Source organism: Oncorhynchus keta, chromosome 22 (assembly GCF_023373465.1).
Source record: "Oncorhynchus keta strain PuntledgeMale-10-30-2019 chromosome 22, Oket_V2, whole genome shotgun sequence".
Lineage (NCBI taxonomy): Eukaryota > Metazoa > Chordata > Actinopteri > Salmoniformes > Salmonidae > Oncorhynchus > Oncorhynchus keta.
Window position 1 is genome coordinate 46,344,295 of NC_068442.1, and position 15,729 is coordinate 46,360,023.

Consider the following 15,729-nt stretch of genomic DNA (forward strand, 5'->3'; position numbering starts at 1 on the left):
GTATTGGAATGGCCTAGTCAAAGCCCAAACCTCAATCCAATTGAGAATCTGTGGTATGACTTAAAGATTGCTGTACACCAGCGGAACCCATCCAATTTGAAGGAGATGGAGCAGTTTTGCCTTAAAGAATGGGCAAACATCCCATTGGCTAGATGTGCCAAGCTTATAGAGACATACCCCAAGAGACTTGCAGCTGTAATTGCTGTAAATGTGTCTTTGCAAAGTATTGACTTTAGGGGGGTGAATAGTTATGCGCGCTCAAGTTTTCCGTTTTTTTTGTCTTATTTATTTTTTGTTTCACAATAAAATATATTTTGCATCTTCAAAGTGGTAGGCATGTTGTGTCAATTAAATGATACAAACCCCCCAAAAATCTATTTTAATTCCAGGTTGTAAGGCAACAAAATAGGAAAAATGCCAAGGGGGTGAATACTTTCGCAAGCCACTGTGTTTTTGTTTATTTATTTTCCCTATTTTACTTTAACCATTTGCACATTGTTACAACACTGTATATATAAATAATATGACATTTGTAATGTCTTTATTATTTTAGAACTTCTGTGAATGTAATGTTTGCTGTTCATTTTTATTGTTTTTTTCACTTTTGTATATTATCTACTTCACTTGCTTTGGCAATGTTAACATATGTTTCCCATGCCAATAAAGCCCCTTGAATGAAATGTAATTGAATAGAGAGGGGTCAGGGCAAGGTTAGAGGCCAGCAATACAAGGATGCATTTGGAGGGCAGGAGAGAGAGGAGATTGTCTTCTAGGCTGCACCCTCATCAGTGAGCAGAGGAGGACACACCTTTATGGTTCTGGTGGTGGGACAGAGTTACAGTATAGGGTTAATGAAGGCTCTACTCGCTTCAGTCTTCACCTCACATTTTAATGGAGTGGTGCAATTCAATAGATATTGTGGAGAAAAGAGATGCACCGGATTTATATACAGTACCAGTCAAACGTTTGGACACACCTACTCATTCAAAGGGGTTTCTGACCAACAAAGTGTTAAACAACTCTAAATATATTTTATAATTGATATTCTTCAAAGTAATCTTAATGACAGCTTTGCACACTCTTGGCATTCTCTCAACCAGCTTCAGGAGGCTGTCACCTGGAAGGCATTTTAATTAACAGGTGTGCCTCCTTAAAAGTTTCCTTTTTAACACGCAAAGAGAAATGACAGTCCATCATTACTTTAAGACATGAAGGTCAGTCAATCTGGAAAATTACAAGAACTTTGAAAGTTTCTTCAAGTGCAGTCGCAAAAAAACATCAAGCACTATGATGAAACTGGCTCTCATGAGGATGCCACAGGAAAGGAAGACCCAGAGTTACCTCTGCTAAAGAGGATAGGCCAAAATAAATGTTTCACAGAGTTCAAATAACAAACCCATCTCAACATCAACTGTTCAGAGGAGACTGCGTGAATCAGGCCTTTATAGTCGAATTGCTGCAAAGAACCACTACTAAAGGATACCAATAAGAAGAAGAGACTTACTTGTGCCAAGAAACACGAGCAATGGACGTTAGACTGGTGGAAATCTGTCCTTTGGTCTGTAGAGTCCAACCGCCATGTCTTTGTGAGACACCGAGGAGGTGAACGGATGATCTCGGCATGTGTGGTTCCCACCGTGAAGCATGGAGGAGGAGGTGTCATGATGTGTGGTGCTTTGCTGGTGACAATGTCTGTGATTTATTTAGAATTCAAGGCACACTTTACCAGCATGGCTACCACAGCATTCTGCAGCAATACACCATCCCATCTGGTTTGCACTTAGTGAGACTATCATTTTGTTTTTCAACAGGACAATGACCCAAAACACACCTCCAGGCTATGTAAGAAGTATTTGACCAACAAGGAGAGTGATGGAGTGCTTCATCAGATGATCTGGCCTCCACAATCACCCGACCTCAACCCAATTGAGATGGTTTGGGATGAGTTGGACCGCAGAGTGAAGGAAAAGCAGCCAACAAGTGCTCAGCATATGTGGGAACTCCTTCAAGACTGTTGGAAAAGCATTCCTCATGAAGCTGGTTGAGAGAATGCAAAGCTGCAAAGAGTGTGCAAAGCTGTCATCACGGCAATGGGTGGATACTTTGAAGAATCTAAAATCTAAAATATATTTTGATATGTTTAACACTTTTTTGCTTACTACATGATTCCATGTGTTATTTCATAGTTTTGATGTCTTCACTATTATTCTACAATGTAGAAAATAGTCAAAAATAAAGAAAAACCCTTGAATGAGTAGGTGTGTCCAAACCTTTGACTGGTAGTGTACATACTCTGACTGGATTGAAGTACTCCTCTTTGTCAGTGTGTCTAACTGGCTTTGAACTCAGGTCTCTAGGGTGCAATATGATTGTAAACCTGCTGAGGTAAAGCTTATGCATTAGTTTGGGAAACTAATGCACCGTCTTCAGGTAAAGCAAGGTTTCTCATGACACACACGTGTTTTAATGGTATATGATTCACTAAAATGGTTTTGAGATCTAGGCCCTGCTACATTGGCCCATACAGAAAATCCTTTGTGGTCTTATGAGGAGTATGCACTTTTCTTTTATGCCACACTGGCTGCATGAAGGGGAGGGATGTGACGTTGGTCTTTTTCATGCCACCTTTTATTCCATCTAATCCCCGGAAAGGAGGCTGCAGATGCTGATGGACAGCACGGCTGGCAGGGCGTAGGCAACGCCATGACTTCATCACGTCAAGTGGAAGAACTAGAATCGGGAGAGTGAGAAAGTAGCCCACGGGAGGGTCGTCACAAGTTAGCACAGCCACAAAGTCATAAGCCCCGCCTATTTATACAATGTATCTGATTTTTTTACGTAAACCTAACTTTAACCACACTGCTAACCCTAACCTTAAATTAAGACCAAAAAGTTTAGAAAAAAATGCATTCATTTTTACGATATATACTTTGTGGCTGTGGTAACTATTGACAAACCCACGGCAGTGGAGGAGAAAGAAGGAGGGAGCTGCGAGTAGAAGGGTGGGCGAAAAAGGAGGGGGACGAGAGAGGAGAAGAGGAGGGCGCTATGACATCACCCTCCATCCAAACGTGGACAGCTGTGGTTTCTCTAAGCGCGGCTGAACAGAACTGCGATACCACACGCGTCCGAGCAACCTGCGCTATCGGGGGATTTAAACACTACTCAGCGCTAGAACCCAAACCGCTTCTCTGGATCTGCCGCAGGACGCTCGCTTACGGGATTATTGTTTATTTGTTTATTTGAACAAGAAGATGTGAGTTTTTTTGTGTGAATGCACGATAAGAAGGAGAGGAACTCCATCGCTGATCAAGGTAGGAACAATTGTCTTTTTTTCTAACGGAGTTGTATTTGTATGCTTTGAGGTTCTTCTTTAAAGGAGAAAATATGTATTTCAACTGGTTCTACATTGTGGAATGCGCGACAGGCAGTCTGCGTCCGATAGTGCCTCTGTCCATACTTGTGAATTCAGCTGACCCAGTAGCCTATGAGGTGGATGCAGGCTGCTTAGTGGTACCTAAAGAGCAGCTCTCAAGAGTACTCAGATGCCGAACTCGGATGCTATACAAAGTACTTGCTCGACGGACCAAGAAGCGGCGGGGTAGAGCTGACGCTGATACCGCAAAGGTTAGGTGACACTGGTAACCCTACTCCGTAGCCAAAAATGTGCCGGATGCCATTCTCTCATATTCTTGTACAGAGTAATCTACTGGTGTGGGCAAACGTTATAGCGGTTTCAAAAATAGCTTGTTATAAAGAAATGTAGAGCCTACAGTCGCATCGCCCTAGTTTAGACGTTATTGACGTGTCCGTTTGTTGGTTATTACAAGTTTATTCACTTTATTTGATTTACAATAGCCTTACTGGGTATTTGTTTAGCGCAACCATTTGTTACAGTATAAATCCTTGAAGTTTCAGATGTAGTTATGAATAACGCATTACTGAATCATCTTCAGTGAGAAGGTGTATATCTCCACGGGGGTGTACATTAACGAAGCCAACCATGAGAGGCGTTTGCTTAGCAGTTAAGACCACCATTCATATGAATGTAGCCTATACGCCCGGACAAAATCACTTCATACATTCATAGCCTTTTGATTATAAACGGCACGCTACCGGATACTTGTATGTTTCAAGAGTTGAATGATATCACACAACATCAACTTGATATCTTGTAGGGGCAGCCCAATGCAAAATGTTCAACATGCATTATTGACATGTGCCTTTATCGTAAAGCGTATCTGACTCTGATCCATGTTTGCGCATTCAATTGCGGAGTTCTTTTCTTCGCCAGGGATTTAGATGTTTAGTTGTGGTGCGTTTTTCCGGGTGCGCTCTCAAATCCATTCATTGAAAGGTGGAGTCACTCAGGACACGGGAACAGTGGAGGCTGGTGATTGATTGTCTAAGTGCAGGTGACACCCTTGTTTAATGTCATTATCCTATTCCAACCGCATTGACTGTTTAATGTCATTATCCTATTCCAACCGCCTTGACTGTTGAATGTCATTATCCTATTCCAAACACCTTCACTGTTGAATGTCATTATCCTATTCCAACCACCTTGACTGTTTAATGTCATTATCCTATTCCAACCACCCTGACTGTTTAATGTCATTATCCTATTCCAACCACCTTGACTAGTGGAGAGATTTTACCTGAAGGGAGGACAGGTTGCTGTTGATTTTAGTCTTATTTTTAGTATTTTATGTATACTCTACATAATTACTTATTGTGCCCTTTGTACTGCCTTTTGGTGTCTATTTGTTAGCCCATGTGGAGAATAAACGTTTTCTCCTCAAGTTGGCTAGCTGGGGTTTTACTATTCGCAACATACATTTAGCATACATAGACGAGCACACAGCGATTGACTTCGCATATTGTGTGGATTTGTTAGGATGGAGATTATACATCACTTGTTAGGATACTTGGCTACCCATGCACACAAACATCATGAAAAACGGTAGAAGATGTTTTATGACAAAACATATTTCCTTATTGCCCAAATAGTAGAATATTAAAATGCGCAACAGTGGCAGCCTACAATCAAACGAATTTCCCAATTAGTCTTAAAGACTTTTGAAGAACAAAGGCATTGTTATTTTTTTATTGAAAAGGGGAAGACGAAAATACGAAATCTTCAATAGAATGCCGTCAAAGGGACCAATTTAATTGGGCTCTTGAATGATACATCATTATAATGTTATATTATTTTATGAAGTTGCGTGTCCTGCCTTGTAGGATAAGACATCTTACGGCTTGATCAGAATGGGTGTGTGTTATAAGCTTGCGAGGAACAGTATCTTGCCACAGTCAAGGCTGTGAAAAGAAACAAGGCGTAATGGAGAATTATAATACACAGCATCATATACATTTGATTACTATTACACTGCATTACTAACACGTAAGTCATTTCCCAGGCCTAATAAAAAAACTAAAACTAAACTAACTACAATGCTGGTACAGAGAAAAACGAATAAACTCTATCACTTGCGAAATTTGGACTGACTCCTCTCTCTCCTGAATGCCCATAAGCATCTGAGAGGACACTTCTCCGAAGATTTCCACAGAAAGCGCGACCCCGCCCCTTGCTCACACTCAGACACTGTAAATAACTAGTAGTCTGAATGAGAGCTCCTCCAAAATGTCACCCTGAATGGGTTTGGAACTATTTTACATTATATGAAGAAATATTTTTCAGTGTTATATTAAGTCTGGGTATAATTGGTAAGTGGCCCATTGATTTTTTTTTCATCATCTCTTGTTTTAGAACCCTCCCTCCCTCCCTCCCTCCCTCCCTCCCTCCCTCCCTCCCTCCCTCCCTCCCTCCCTCCCTCCCTCCCTCCCTCCCTCCCTCCCTCCCTCCCTCCCTCCCTCCCTCCCTCCCTCCCTCCCTCCCTCCTCTCCTCTTCTCCCTCCTACTCTTCTTCAGAGAACAGTTAAGACATCCAGTTGTAATAGAACATTAGCCAAATGCTTTTTTCTGTATTGTGTTTAGTAAATGCCAGTATAATGTCTGCTAAATTAAATGAAAGGCACGAAAACCACACACCATATATGTTGTAGTCTCTGATATAAATCTAGACCACACATATTCTTTATTATGTAATATTACATGGAACTACATGGAAATAAAGCATGACATCCTCAGTTTTTCCTCCCAGCTCTAATGGTGTCCCCTATAGTGGCCATATCTCCCTCCGTCCACCAGTGCACCCCGGGCTTTTCTAAGAGGTGAATGTCAAGATCAGAGATGTAAGACATTCTCCTTATTCAGTGTTTCATCTCTTCTATAGAGACATTGTCTTACCACTTGAGGATTAAACAAGAGTCTCCTCCACATTGTTCAATTTTCAGTCAGGCCTGTCACAGGACAGTCCCATCACTGGGGCCTTCCCCTAGTTAATGGTTGTAAATGGTTTATGAAGCGCCCCTCATCAAACGTGTGTTGTTCACACACAATCAAGTACCTCCATTTTCATTGAAATTACTTGGAAACAACGTTGACTCAAACTGTGTGTGCCCAGTGGGCTGTGTTGCCAACATGCATGTGCACGCACACACACGCCGGTTGCAATCCCTTTCCCGTGGGATGAGTCACATTCTGCAGTCACTCCACCATCATACAGTATAGTACATGATTGTGGCCATTGCATAGTTAATAATGTCCAAGTGGAATGGATGATAGTGACCACTGCATCGTTAATGCAGTCCAAATGGAATGGATGATTGTGACCACTGCATCGTTAAGGCAGTCCAAATGGAATGGATGATTGTGACCACTGCATCGTTAATGCAGTCCAAATGGAATGGATGATTGTGACCACCGTGTCATTAATGCAGTCCAAATGGAATGGATGATTGTGACCACTGCATCGTTAATGCAGTCCAAATGGAATGGATGATTGTGACCACTGCATCGTTAAGGCAGTCCAAATGGAATGGATGATTGTGACCACTGCATCGTTAATGCAGTCCAAATGGAATGGATGATTGAGGCCACTGCATTGTTAATGCAGTCCAAATGGAATGGATGATTGAGGCCACTGCATTGTTAATGCAGTCCAAATGGAATGGATGATTGTGACCAGTGCGTCATTAATGCAGTCCAAATGGAATGGATGATTGTGACCAGTGCGTCATTAATGCAGTCCAAATGGAATGGATGATTGTGACCACCGTGTCATTAATGCAGTCCAAATGGAATGGATGATTGTGACCACTGCATCGCTAATGCAGTCCAAATGGAATGGATGATTGTGACCACTGCATCGTTAATGCAGTCCAAATGGAATGGATGATTGAGGCCACTGCATCATTAATGCAGTCCAAAAGGAAAGTATTATTGTGACCACTGCATCGCTAATGCAGTCCAAATGGAATGGATGATTGAGGCCACTGCATCGTTAATGCAGTCCAAATGGAATGGATGATTGAGGCCACTGCATTGTTAATGCAGTCCAAATGGAATGGATGATTGTGACCAGTGCGTCATTAATGCAGTCCAAATGGAATGGATGATTGTGACCACCGTGTCATTAATGCAGTCCAAATGGAATGGATGATTGTGGCCACTGCATCGTTAATGCAGTCCAAATGGAATGGATGATTGTGGCCACTGCATCGTTAATGCAGTCCAAATGGAATGGATGATTGTGACCACTGTGTCATTAATGCAGTCCAAATGGAATGGATGATTGTGAACAGTGCATCGTTAATGCAGTCCAAATGGAATGGATGATTGTGGCCACTGCTTAGTTAATGCAGTCCAAATGGAATGGATGATTGTGGCCACTGCATCGTTAATGCAGTCCAAATGGAATGGACGATTGTGGCCACTGCATCATTAATGCAGTCCAAATGGAATGGATGATTGTGACCACTGCATCGTTAATGCAGTCCAAATGGAATGGATGATTGTGACCACCGTGTCATTAATGCAGTCCAAATGGAATGGATGATTGTGAACAGTGCATCGTTAATGCAGTCCAAATGGAATGGATGATTGTGGCCACTGCTTCGTTAATGCAGTCCAAATGGAATGGATGATTGTGGCCACTGCATCGTTAATGCAGTCCAAATGGAATGGATGATTGTGGCCACTGCATCGTTAATGCAGTCCAAATGGAATGGATGATTGTGGCCACTGCATCTTTAATGCAGTCCAAATGGAATGGATGATTGTGGCCACTGCATCGTTAATGCAGTCCAAATGGAATGGATGATTGTGGCCACTGCATCGTTAATGCAGTCCAAATGGAATGGATGATTGTGGCCACTGCATCGTTAATGCAGTCCAAATGGAATGGATGATTGTGACCACCGTGTCATTAATGCAGTCCAAATGGAATGGATGATTGTGAACAGTGCATCGTTAATGCAGTCCAAATGGAATGGATGATTGTGGCCACTGCTTCGTTAATGCAGTCCAAATGGAATGGATGATTGTGGCCACTGCATCGTTAATGCAGTCCAAATGGAATGGATGATTGTGGCCACTGCATCGTTAATGCAGTCCAAATGGAATGGATGATTGTGGCCACTGCATCGTTAATGCAGTCCAAATGGAATGGATGATTGTGGCCACTGCATCGTTAATGCAGTCCAAATGGAATGGATGATTGTGGCCACTGCATCGTTAATGCAGTCCAAATGGAATGGATGATTGTGGCCACTGCATCGTTAATGCAGTCCAAATGGAATGGATGATTGAGGCCACTGCATCGTTAATGCAGTCCAAATGGAATGGATGCAGCTGGAGAGGTTTTTAAAGCACCCTAAAGGCACGATGCGTAGCGAGAAACATATAATCATGTCAACGTTATGGAGAACTTTGAATGAAACACACGCTCACTCGCTCACACACACACACACACACACACACACACACACACACACACACACACACACACACACACACACACACACACACACACACACACACACACACACACACACACACACACACACACACACACACACACACACACTCGGCGGCGGCCATCTAATTATCAGGCAGAAGCTTGTTAGTTGTCACCTCAAGATAAACAGTCAGGGGGGTTTTGGGTAATGTTTTCCCGCTGCCGGCAGAATTACAAATTCTAAGTAGGAAAATGTCAATTTGAGAATATCCCTCCTCTCCCCCGGCCGTGCACAAACACATTTGCCCCGACTCATTTGTTTTTGGAGAAATGTAAATAGTGGGTAAAGGAAAGGTTGACATCCATAGACTCCCCACCCTGAGCCCCCTCATAACTCACAATAATTTAGACAGGGTCAGAGGATGCTAGAGGAACCCACAACTGGTGCCGCCAGTTCTCTTCTGCGGCGAAATGGTGGCGCATACAAGTGTTCTTATCAGGCAGCATATGGTCCTCAAATATATATGCAATTGCTGTCCTGGAACACAGAGAAGGTAGAAAAAAATCACTTGCATTCAATTGCACAGATAGATCTATTGGTCTGTCGTCATCACTGAAAACTTGCTAGGTCCTTGATGATATACTTTATTGTACATTACCATTCGAATGAGTGGCAGAAAAAACACTATTATTCACCACTAAGTTTCCATCCTTATTTTGCTCCGCTGTGAAGCTTGACACTTTAATGGGTTTGATGTGTATGCAAGTGGGGCTGTCGGGAAAAGGCAAGCTGAGGACGGGGACCACTGCATGCAGAAAGCCAGGGACGTCTCCTCACATCCGAGGAGAGAGATCAAGTTCACTCTCCTCTACTCCGTGGCTGCTGGGAGAAACGCCTAGGGGCTTCTCTTGTGTCAGACTGATTGGAAGGGGAATACACGGAGTGATCCGGGGTCAACACTGTCTCAAAGTTGTCTCTCTGTGAAAGGGGGAACCTGTACTGTGTTCTTGGGGGATGAGAAAGAAGGTGACACTAACAATGAAGGTCTGCTTGGTTATGTGTATTTCTCTGCTTAATTGATAAGGAGAGAGGGAAGGGATGGAGGGAAGAAATGAGGGGGGTGAGCTGTAGCAGGAGATGCTGCTGGGAATTCTGAAGAAATCATTAAGTGCAGATTTCCGTCGCTTTCTTTCTGGGATACAGAAAGAAGGTTAGGTTGTGTCGCTTCCACAGATCGCGTAACATATAGATAGATATAGCCAAGGTATCAAATCAGATTTGATTGGTCACATACACATACACATATTTAGCAGATGTTATTGCGAGTGTAGCGAAATGCTTATGTTGTACACTGTATGTTGCCTAATGGTTAACATCCTAATGAAGGTATACTAACTCACAGGTTTTAAGTAATAACAAGTATCATTGAGTATGTTTCCTGGGGTGTATTCTCCATTTTGTTCTAAACATGAAACAACAGTAAATGTAGTATACATACAGTACAGCATGAGAAACCAAGCTGTGATTGGTCCCCCATCCTCCCAGCACGGGCAGGTTCCCCTGTCTCCTATCAGCTCCATACAGATTGGTTAACAAACTCTCCCTGGCAGGTTGCCTTCCTTCTGGAAAATTGACAATTAAGAGCCCTATCATTGGCCGAGGCATCGAGGAAGAAGTCTCTCTCGGGGCAAGGCTGTTAACGAGGCTAGCGCCACATGGCCCCTCGAGTCCTAACTCTTGAAGGTCAGCGTGACATTTCGCCTCCTGCTTCTTTGCCATGACAACACAGTCGCCGGTCGCCGTGGACAACGTTTGTCCGGGCGAGGGGGGCCGTTAGGGTAACGCGTTGTGACAACGGCAGCAAGTCGCTGTCGTTAGTTGTTAACCCTGTTAGTTAGAACGCGCCATTACCGGTTAAATATCTATGAATGATTCATCATTTTCATGTTCAATGCTTTTATGTTTTATTGAGGTGGTACTACAATGCTCCCTGTGTGTGTGTGTGTGTGTGTGTGTTGTATGTGTGTGTGTGTGTTGTAGGACGACTGATGCTTCAAAGAAGGACCAAGGCTCGGGCATCAGAATTAAGATAAGGGAGGGATCTATGACCTTGTACAGTTCATCTGCAGATATAATAAAATCTTAATCTTCAAGAATAATCCATTTAGACTCTGCTGTATGCGTGGCCATATGGTGCTGTGCAAGCTTCCCTTTTCATTTAACCTTTTATTTAACTAGGCAAGTCAGTTAAGAACAAATGATTATTTACAATGATGGTCTACCCCGACCAAACCTTAACCTGGACGATGCTGGGCCAATTGTGCGCCGCCCTATGCGATTCCCAATCACGGCTGGTTGTCATACAGCCTGATACAGCCCATTTGGATCCAACAATGGACCTGGGGAACTTAAAAGTAAGGGGCAGAGGGGAAGATAGGAAGAGGGGAGAGAGATAGAGAAAGGGGTACCAGGCCTTTGTAAGAGGCATCAATGATTATTGATCAACATGCATATATACAGTATGTCTGCCATTGTGCCTGGTTGAAACATGTATGGCCTACCTTTCTGGATTTGTATATTTTCCTCCCCCTCTCTGCCTCTTCCTTTCCTGCTGGTGAGCTACATACACCAGCTACCTACAGCAGCTAGCTACAGCAGCTACCTACAACAGCTACATTCAACAGCTACCTACCACAGCTACATTCAACAGTTACCTACAACAGCTACATTCAACAGTTACCTACAACCGCTACCTACAACAGCTACATTCAACAGCTACCTACAGCAGCTACCTACAGCAGCTACATTCAACAGCTACATTCCACAGCTACCTACATTGCTGCCACTGTCTGCTACTGACTCCCCTCTGTTGTCTCAGTCTATATATTCTCCTATTACCGGCTCAAACAAAGCTTCCTGAATCCAAATGGATTTGTCTATCTGATTCCCATGCCATTACTTACTAACCCTCCCAGAGATGTAATGTTCAGTGTTCTATTGGGCTTCAGACAATGCATGCGGGTGAATCCAAATTCTGGGATTGTAAATTGGAATTTCAGTGCTCTGTGTTTTTGTCAATGAGGATGAACAGACTCGTCTATTTGTGTGTGTCACTCGTGATGGCTAACAAGCTAAAAACACCAGGGAAAAGGATAGGCTAAGGTGACACGCCTAACTGTTGCTTCAGTAGGCTTATGTTAGTTTTTGTCAGCCTTTGTGTTTATGAATTTGTGCCCGTATCTCCGGCTGGCCGTTTAGTGTCTCACAACAACCCAATCAGATGTGCTAAACCGCGGTCTAGCTATTAGCGTATGATAGCATATCAGGAGGATTACATTCTAATTGAACAATTTCCCCATCGCCGCACTTTGCCGAAGCCAAGCATTATTCATTGTTTGTCCAGTGCCATCGATTAAAGGACTCTAGTAATTGTTTTGTCTGAGCTTGATTAACAAACCTGTGCTTTCTCCACCCAACTTGTTCAACACCTGCCTTAACTGTTAGCATTAGGCTAGGCCCTTTGGCTTCTCCATATTATTTGGTAAATATTTTCTTAACTCTTTCTTGAACTGCACTGTTGGTTAAGGGCTTGTCAGTATGCATGTGAGATGTTGTATTTTGCGCATGTGACAAATAAAGTTGGATTTGATTTGATAGAGAGGAATGTTGTGGAGAAGGGAAAAAAGGGAAGAAAACGATGTGTTTCTGCCTTTCGCTTGTATACTCATTTTCAAAGCGAGGATAGAGTTTCATGAAGAGGAGATGGGTGCCAGGGTTCATTAGCTGAGCTAACAGTGCTTAGTCAATAGTTCAAAATGGCCGCCTCTTATCAATGAGTATCGTGGGTCACTGGGCCACAGATTTAAGAGCAAGGAGCTATGCATGTGCAGTGTACTTGTCCTCTGCTGTGGATGGATGGGTCTGTGTAATCTATGGAATGTTGAGAATGTGCCTGGTTGAACTTGTTTTTGACTTCCATAATCCAGAAGAAATGCGTGGAGAAGGAAGGGAGGGAGGATTCCCAGGTGCGGGATGCGGAGGAGGAACAGGAGAAGAGATGATTGAAAGCCAGGGAGCAGCCAGAGGTCCCGACATGTTTTCAGACACAGGGAGCGTAGAATATTGTAGCTCTATGATAGCTCCTAGAGAGGGGTCGGGCCATTTTTCCCAAGCATAAGCAGCACGCATCAAACCTCTATTCTCCATATCTAGCATCATACTTCTGCCTCTTGCCTCTGTGTTCAAGATGTATGATTATTTTTACCTTGTGCCATCTTATTTCTGCTTCCTGCCTCCATGTTCGAGTTTTTCATGGTTATTTTGTTGTTGGGTGGCTGCTTGTTAGTTAGCCACCTCTTTCCGCCGACCAGTAGTAGGATATAGATGAAAGGCAGGCAGAATGCTCGGTAGAGGGATGGCGTCTACTTAAAGGTCATTTATTTCTTCTGTCACTTTGTTAGGGCGAGGGAGGAAATGACAAAACGCTGTTTTTTTTATGACCCCCAGTGCTGGTAGGCGGCTTTCTTGCAAGAATTTGCTTCTTCTTCTCTGTTTAATTCATGTCCTTGTATGTGTGTGTTAGTGTAGCAATGAGGGCAATCTCACAAGGCTTAATTAGAGAGAAAAAACACACAAACTCTCTCAATTCCAATTCAATTCAATTCAATTCAAGGGGCTTTATTGACATGGGAAACATGTGTGTAGATAATATACAAAAGTGAAATAAACAATCAAATTAACAGTAAACATTACACACACAGAAGTTTCAAAACAAAAAAGACATTACAAATGTCATATTATATATATATACAGTGTTGTAACAATGTACAAATGGTTAAAGTACACAAGGGAAAATAAATATGGATTGTATTTACAAAGGTGTTTGTTCTTCACTGGTTGCCCTTTTCTTGTGGCAACAGGTCACACATCTTGCTGCTGTGATGGCACACTGTGGTATTTCACCCAGTAGATATGAGAGTTTATCCAAATTGGGTTTGTTAAACTCCCATATCTACTGGGTAAAATTACACAGTGTGCCATCACAGCAGCAAGATTTCTCTCTCTTAAAGCTGTAGATTCCTAGAGCTCGGAAAACATGGCATGTTTTTTGTTTTTGAATTGTTCAATGTTTTAAGATTGGCAGATGAGAGGAGTAGGACACCTCATGCCTTGGTCCAGCTGTAACCTCTTGATGACTCAGCAGGGCCACTGGAGAGAGGGAGAGAGAGAGGGAGAGAGAGGGGGAGAGAGAGGGGGAGAGAGAGAGAGAGAGAGAGAGAGAGAGAGAGAGGAGAGAGAGAGAGAGAGAGAGAGAGAGAGAGAGAGAGAGAGAGAGAGAGAGAGAGAGAGAGAGAGAGAGAGAGAGAGAGAGAGAGAGAGAGAGAGAGAGAGGGAGAGAGAGGGAGAGAGAGAGAGAGAGAGAGAGAGAGTGATATATCTGTGAATTCAGCAAGTTACTTTTTAATTGACAGGAGAATAAAGGCCTGGTTCTCCGCCCAACATGCTGGGCATGTTTCATGTCATTTCAACTGAATTCTTTCCTCTGTTTCTAATTTTCCTCTCCCTCTCTCTCACACACATTCTCTCTCTCTCTCTCTCTCTCTCTCTCTCTCTCTCTCTCTCTCTCTCTCTCTCTCTCTCTCTCTCTCTCTCTCTCTCTCTCTCTCTCTCTCGTTCTCATCTCAGCTGCTCAACTCCCTTCCATTTTACACTGTTCCACCGCTCTCTCCCTTTCTTCACTCTCTCTCTTCTCACCCTCTCTTATCTCCCTCTCGTCTCTCTCTGTCTGTCTCCTTCCTTTATCTATTTGCATTTCCCTCTTGAGTTCTCTCCTGGCTCATCTCTCTGCTTGTCATCTACTCCGTTCGACTCCTAAAGTATTCTGGAGTTTCTTTTTTAAATAGGGAAATTAAGACAGATAGGGACTAAGGGCAAGCAGTGTTCAGAGACATACCTCGGCAGTCAGCTCTGGAAAATATAGGCCAATCTGCAGTACTAAGCCAGTACCATTTTAAGTTTGCCACTTAAGATGAATTAGTAATAATTATTGTCTCATAACTGGAGATTTGTTATCCATTCTCTAATTTAATAAAAACCAAAGGTTGTTGTACTAACTTAACACTCATAGTGAAAATGACTGATTTTAAATGAGTGATGATACTCATTTGTTACAAAACTCTGTGTGCCATGGCATAGATGAAGCCTAGCCTCCAGTTTGAGAAATTCTTTCAATTGCGCTTCCCACTGCATCTTGACTTGCAGAGTTTCAGATTTAGTCTAAAGTGCACATACATCATATGACTAAATCATTCCATTGGGTGACCCGACGAAATAGGAATTTGAGAGCAAGTCTTAGAAGCAATATATCTGTATATATCTGTATATATCTGTATATATCTGTATATATCTGTTCTATTTCTTATGTATTGCACACCAGCTTCTAACAGCTGTGTGTTTTATTTATTTAACTAGGCAAGTCAGTTAAGAACAAATTCTTATTTACAATGACGGCCTACCCCGGACGATACTGGGCCAATTGTGCGCCGCCCTATGAGACTCCCAATACATGGCCAGATGTGATGCAGCCTGGATTTGAACCAGGGTCTGCAGTGACACCTCTTGCACAGAGTTGCAGTGGCTTAGACCGCTGCGACACTCGGGAGCCCTACAATGTATTTAGTTATGGAAAATATATTTTACAGTGGTTTAGATGGTACAATGATTCTCTACACAATGACTGCTTGTTTTGTTACATAAACATTTTGGGGGGGCAAACTATTAGAATTTGAGCAACCAGGAATTGGCGTAGCGATTTCTGCTTATTGGAAATAAGCTTGGCTTTTTGCTCTCTCTCACTTAATACTGTAT

The 15,729-nt window shown here is 42.8% G+C and overlaps 1 protein-coding gene across 1 annotated transcript in view; it reads left to right on the plus strand.

The window, feature by feature from the left end:
* The first annotated feature begins 3,049 nt into the window (after positions 1 to 3,049).
* The window catches only part of LOC118400689 (receptor-type tyrosine-protein phosphatase S-like), a 440,366-nt gene continuing 427,686 nt past the window's right edge, over positions 3,050 to 15,729 (plus strand). Inside the window, exon 1 of the mRNA XM_052475331.1 lies at positions 3,050 to 3,314. The gene's annotated coding sequence lies outside the window, so the exon portion shown is untranslated. The remainder of the gene's footprint in view (positions 3,315 to 15,729) is intronic.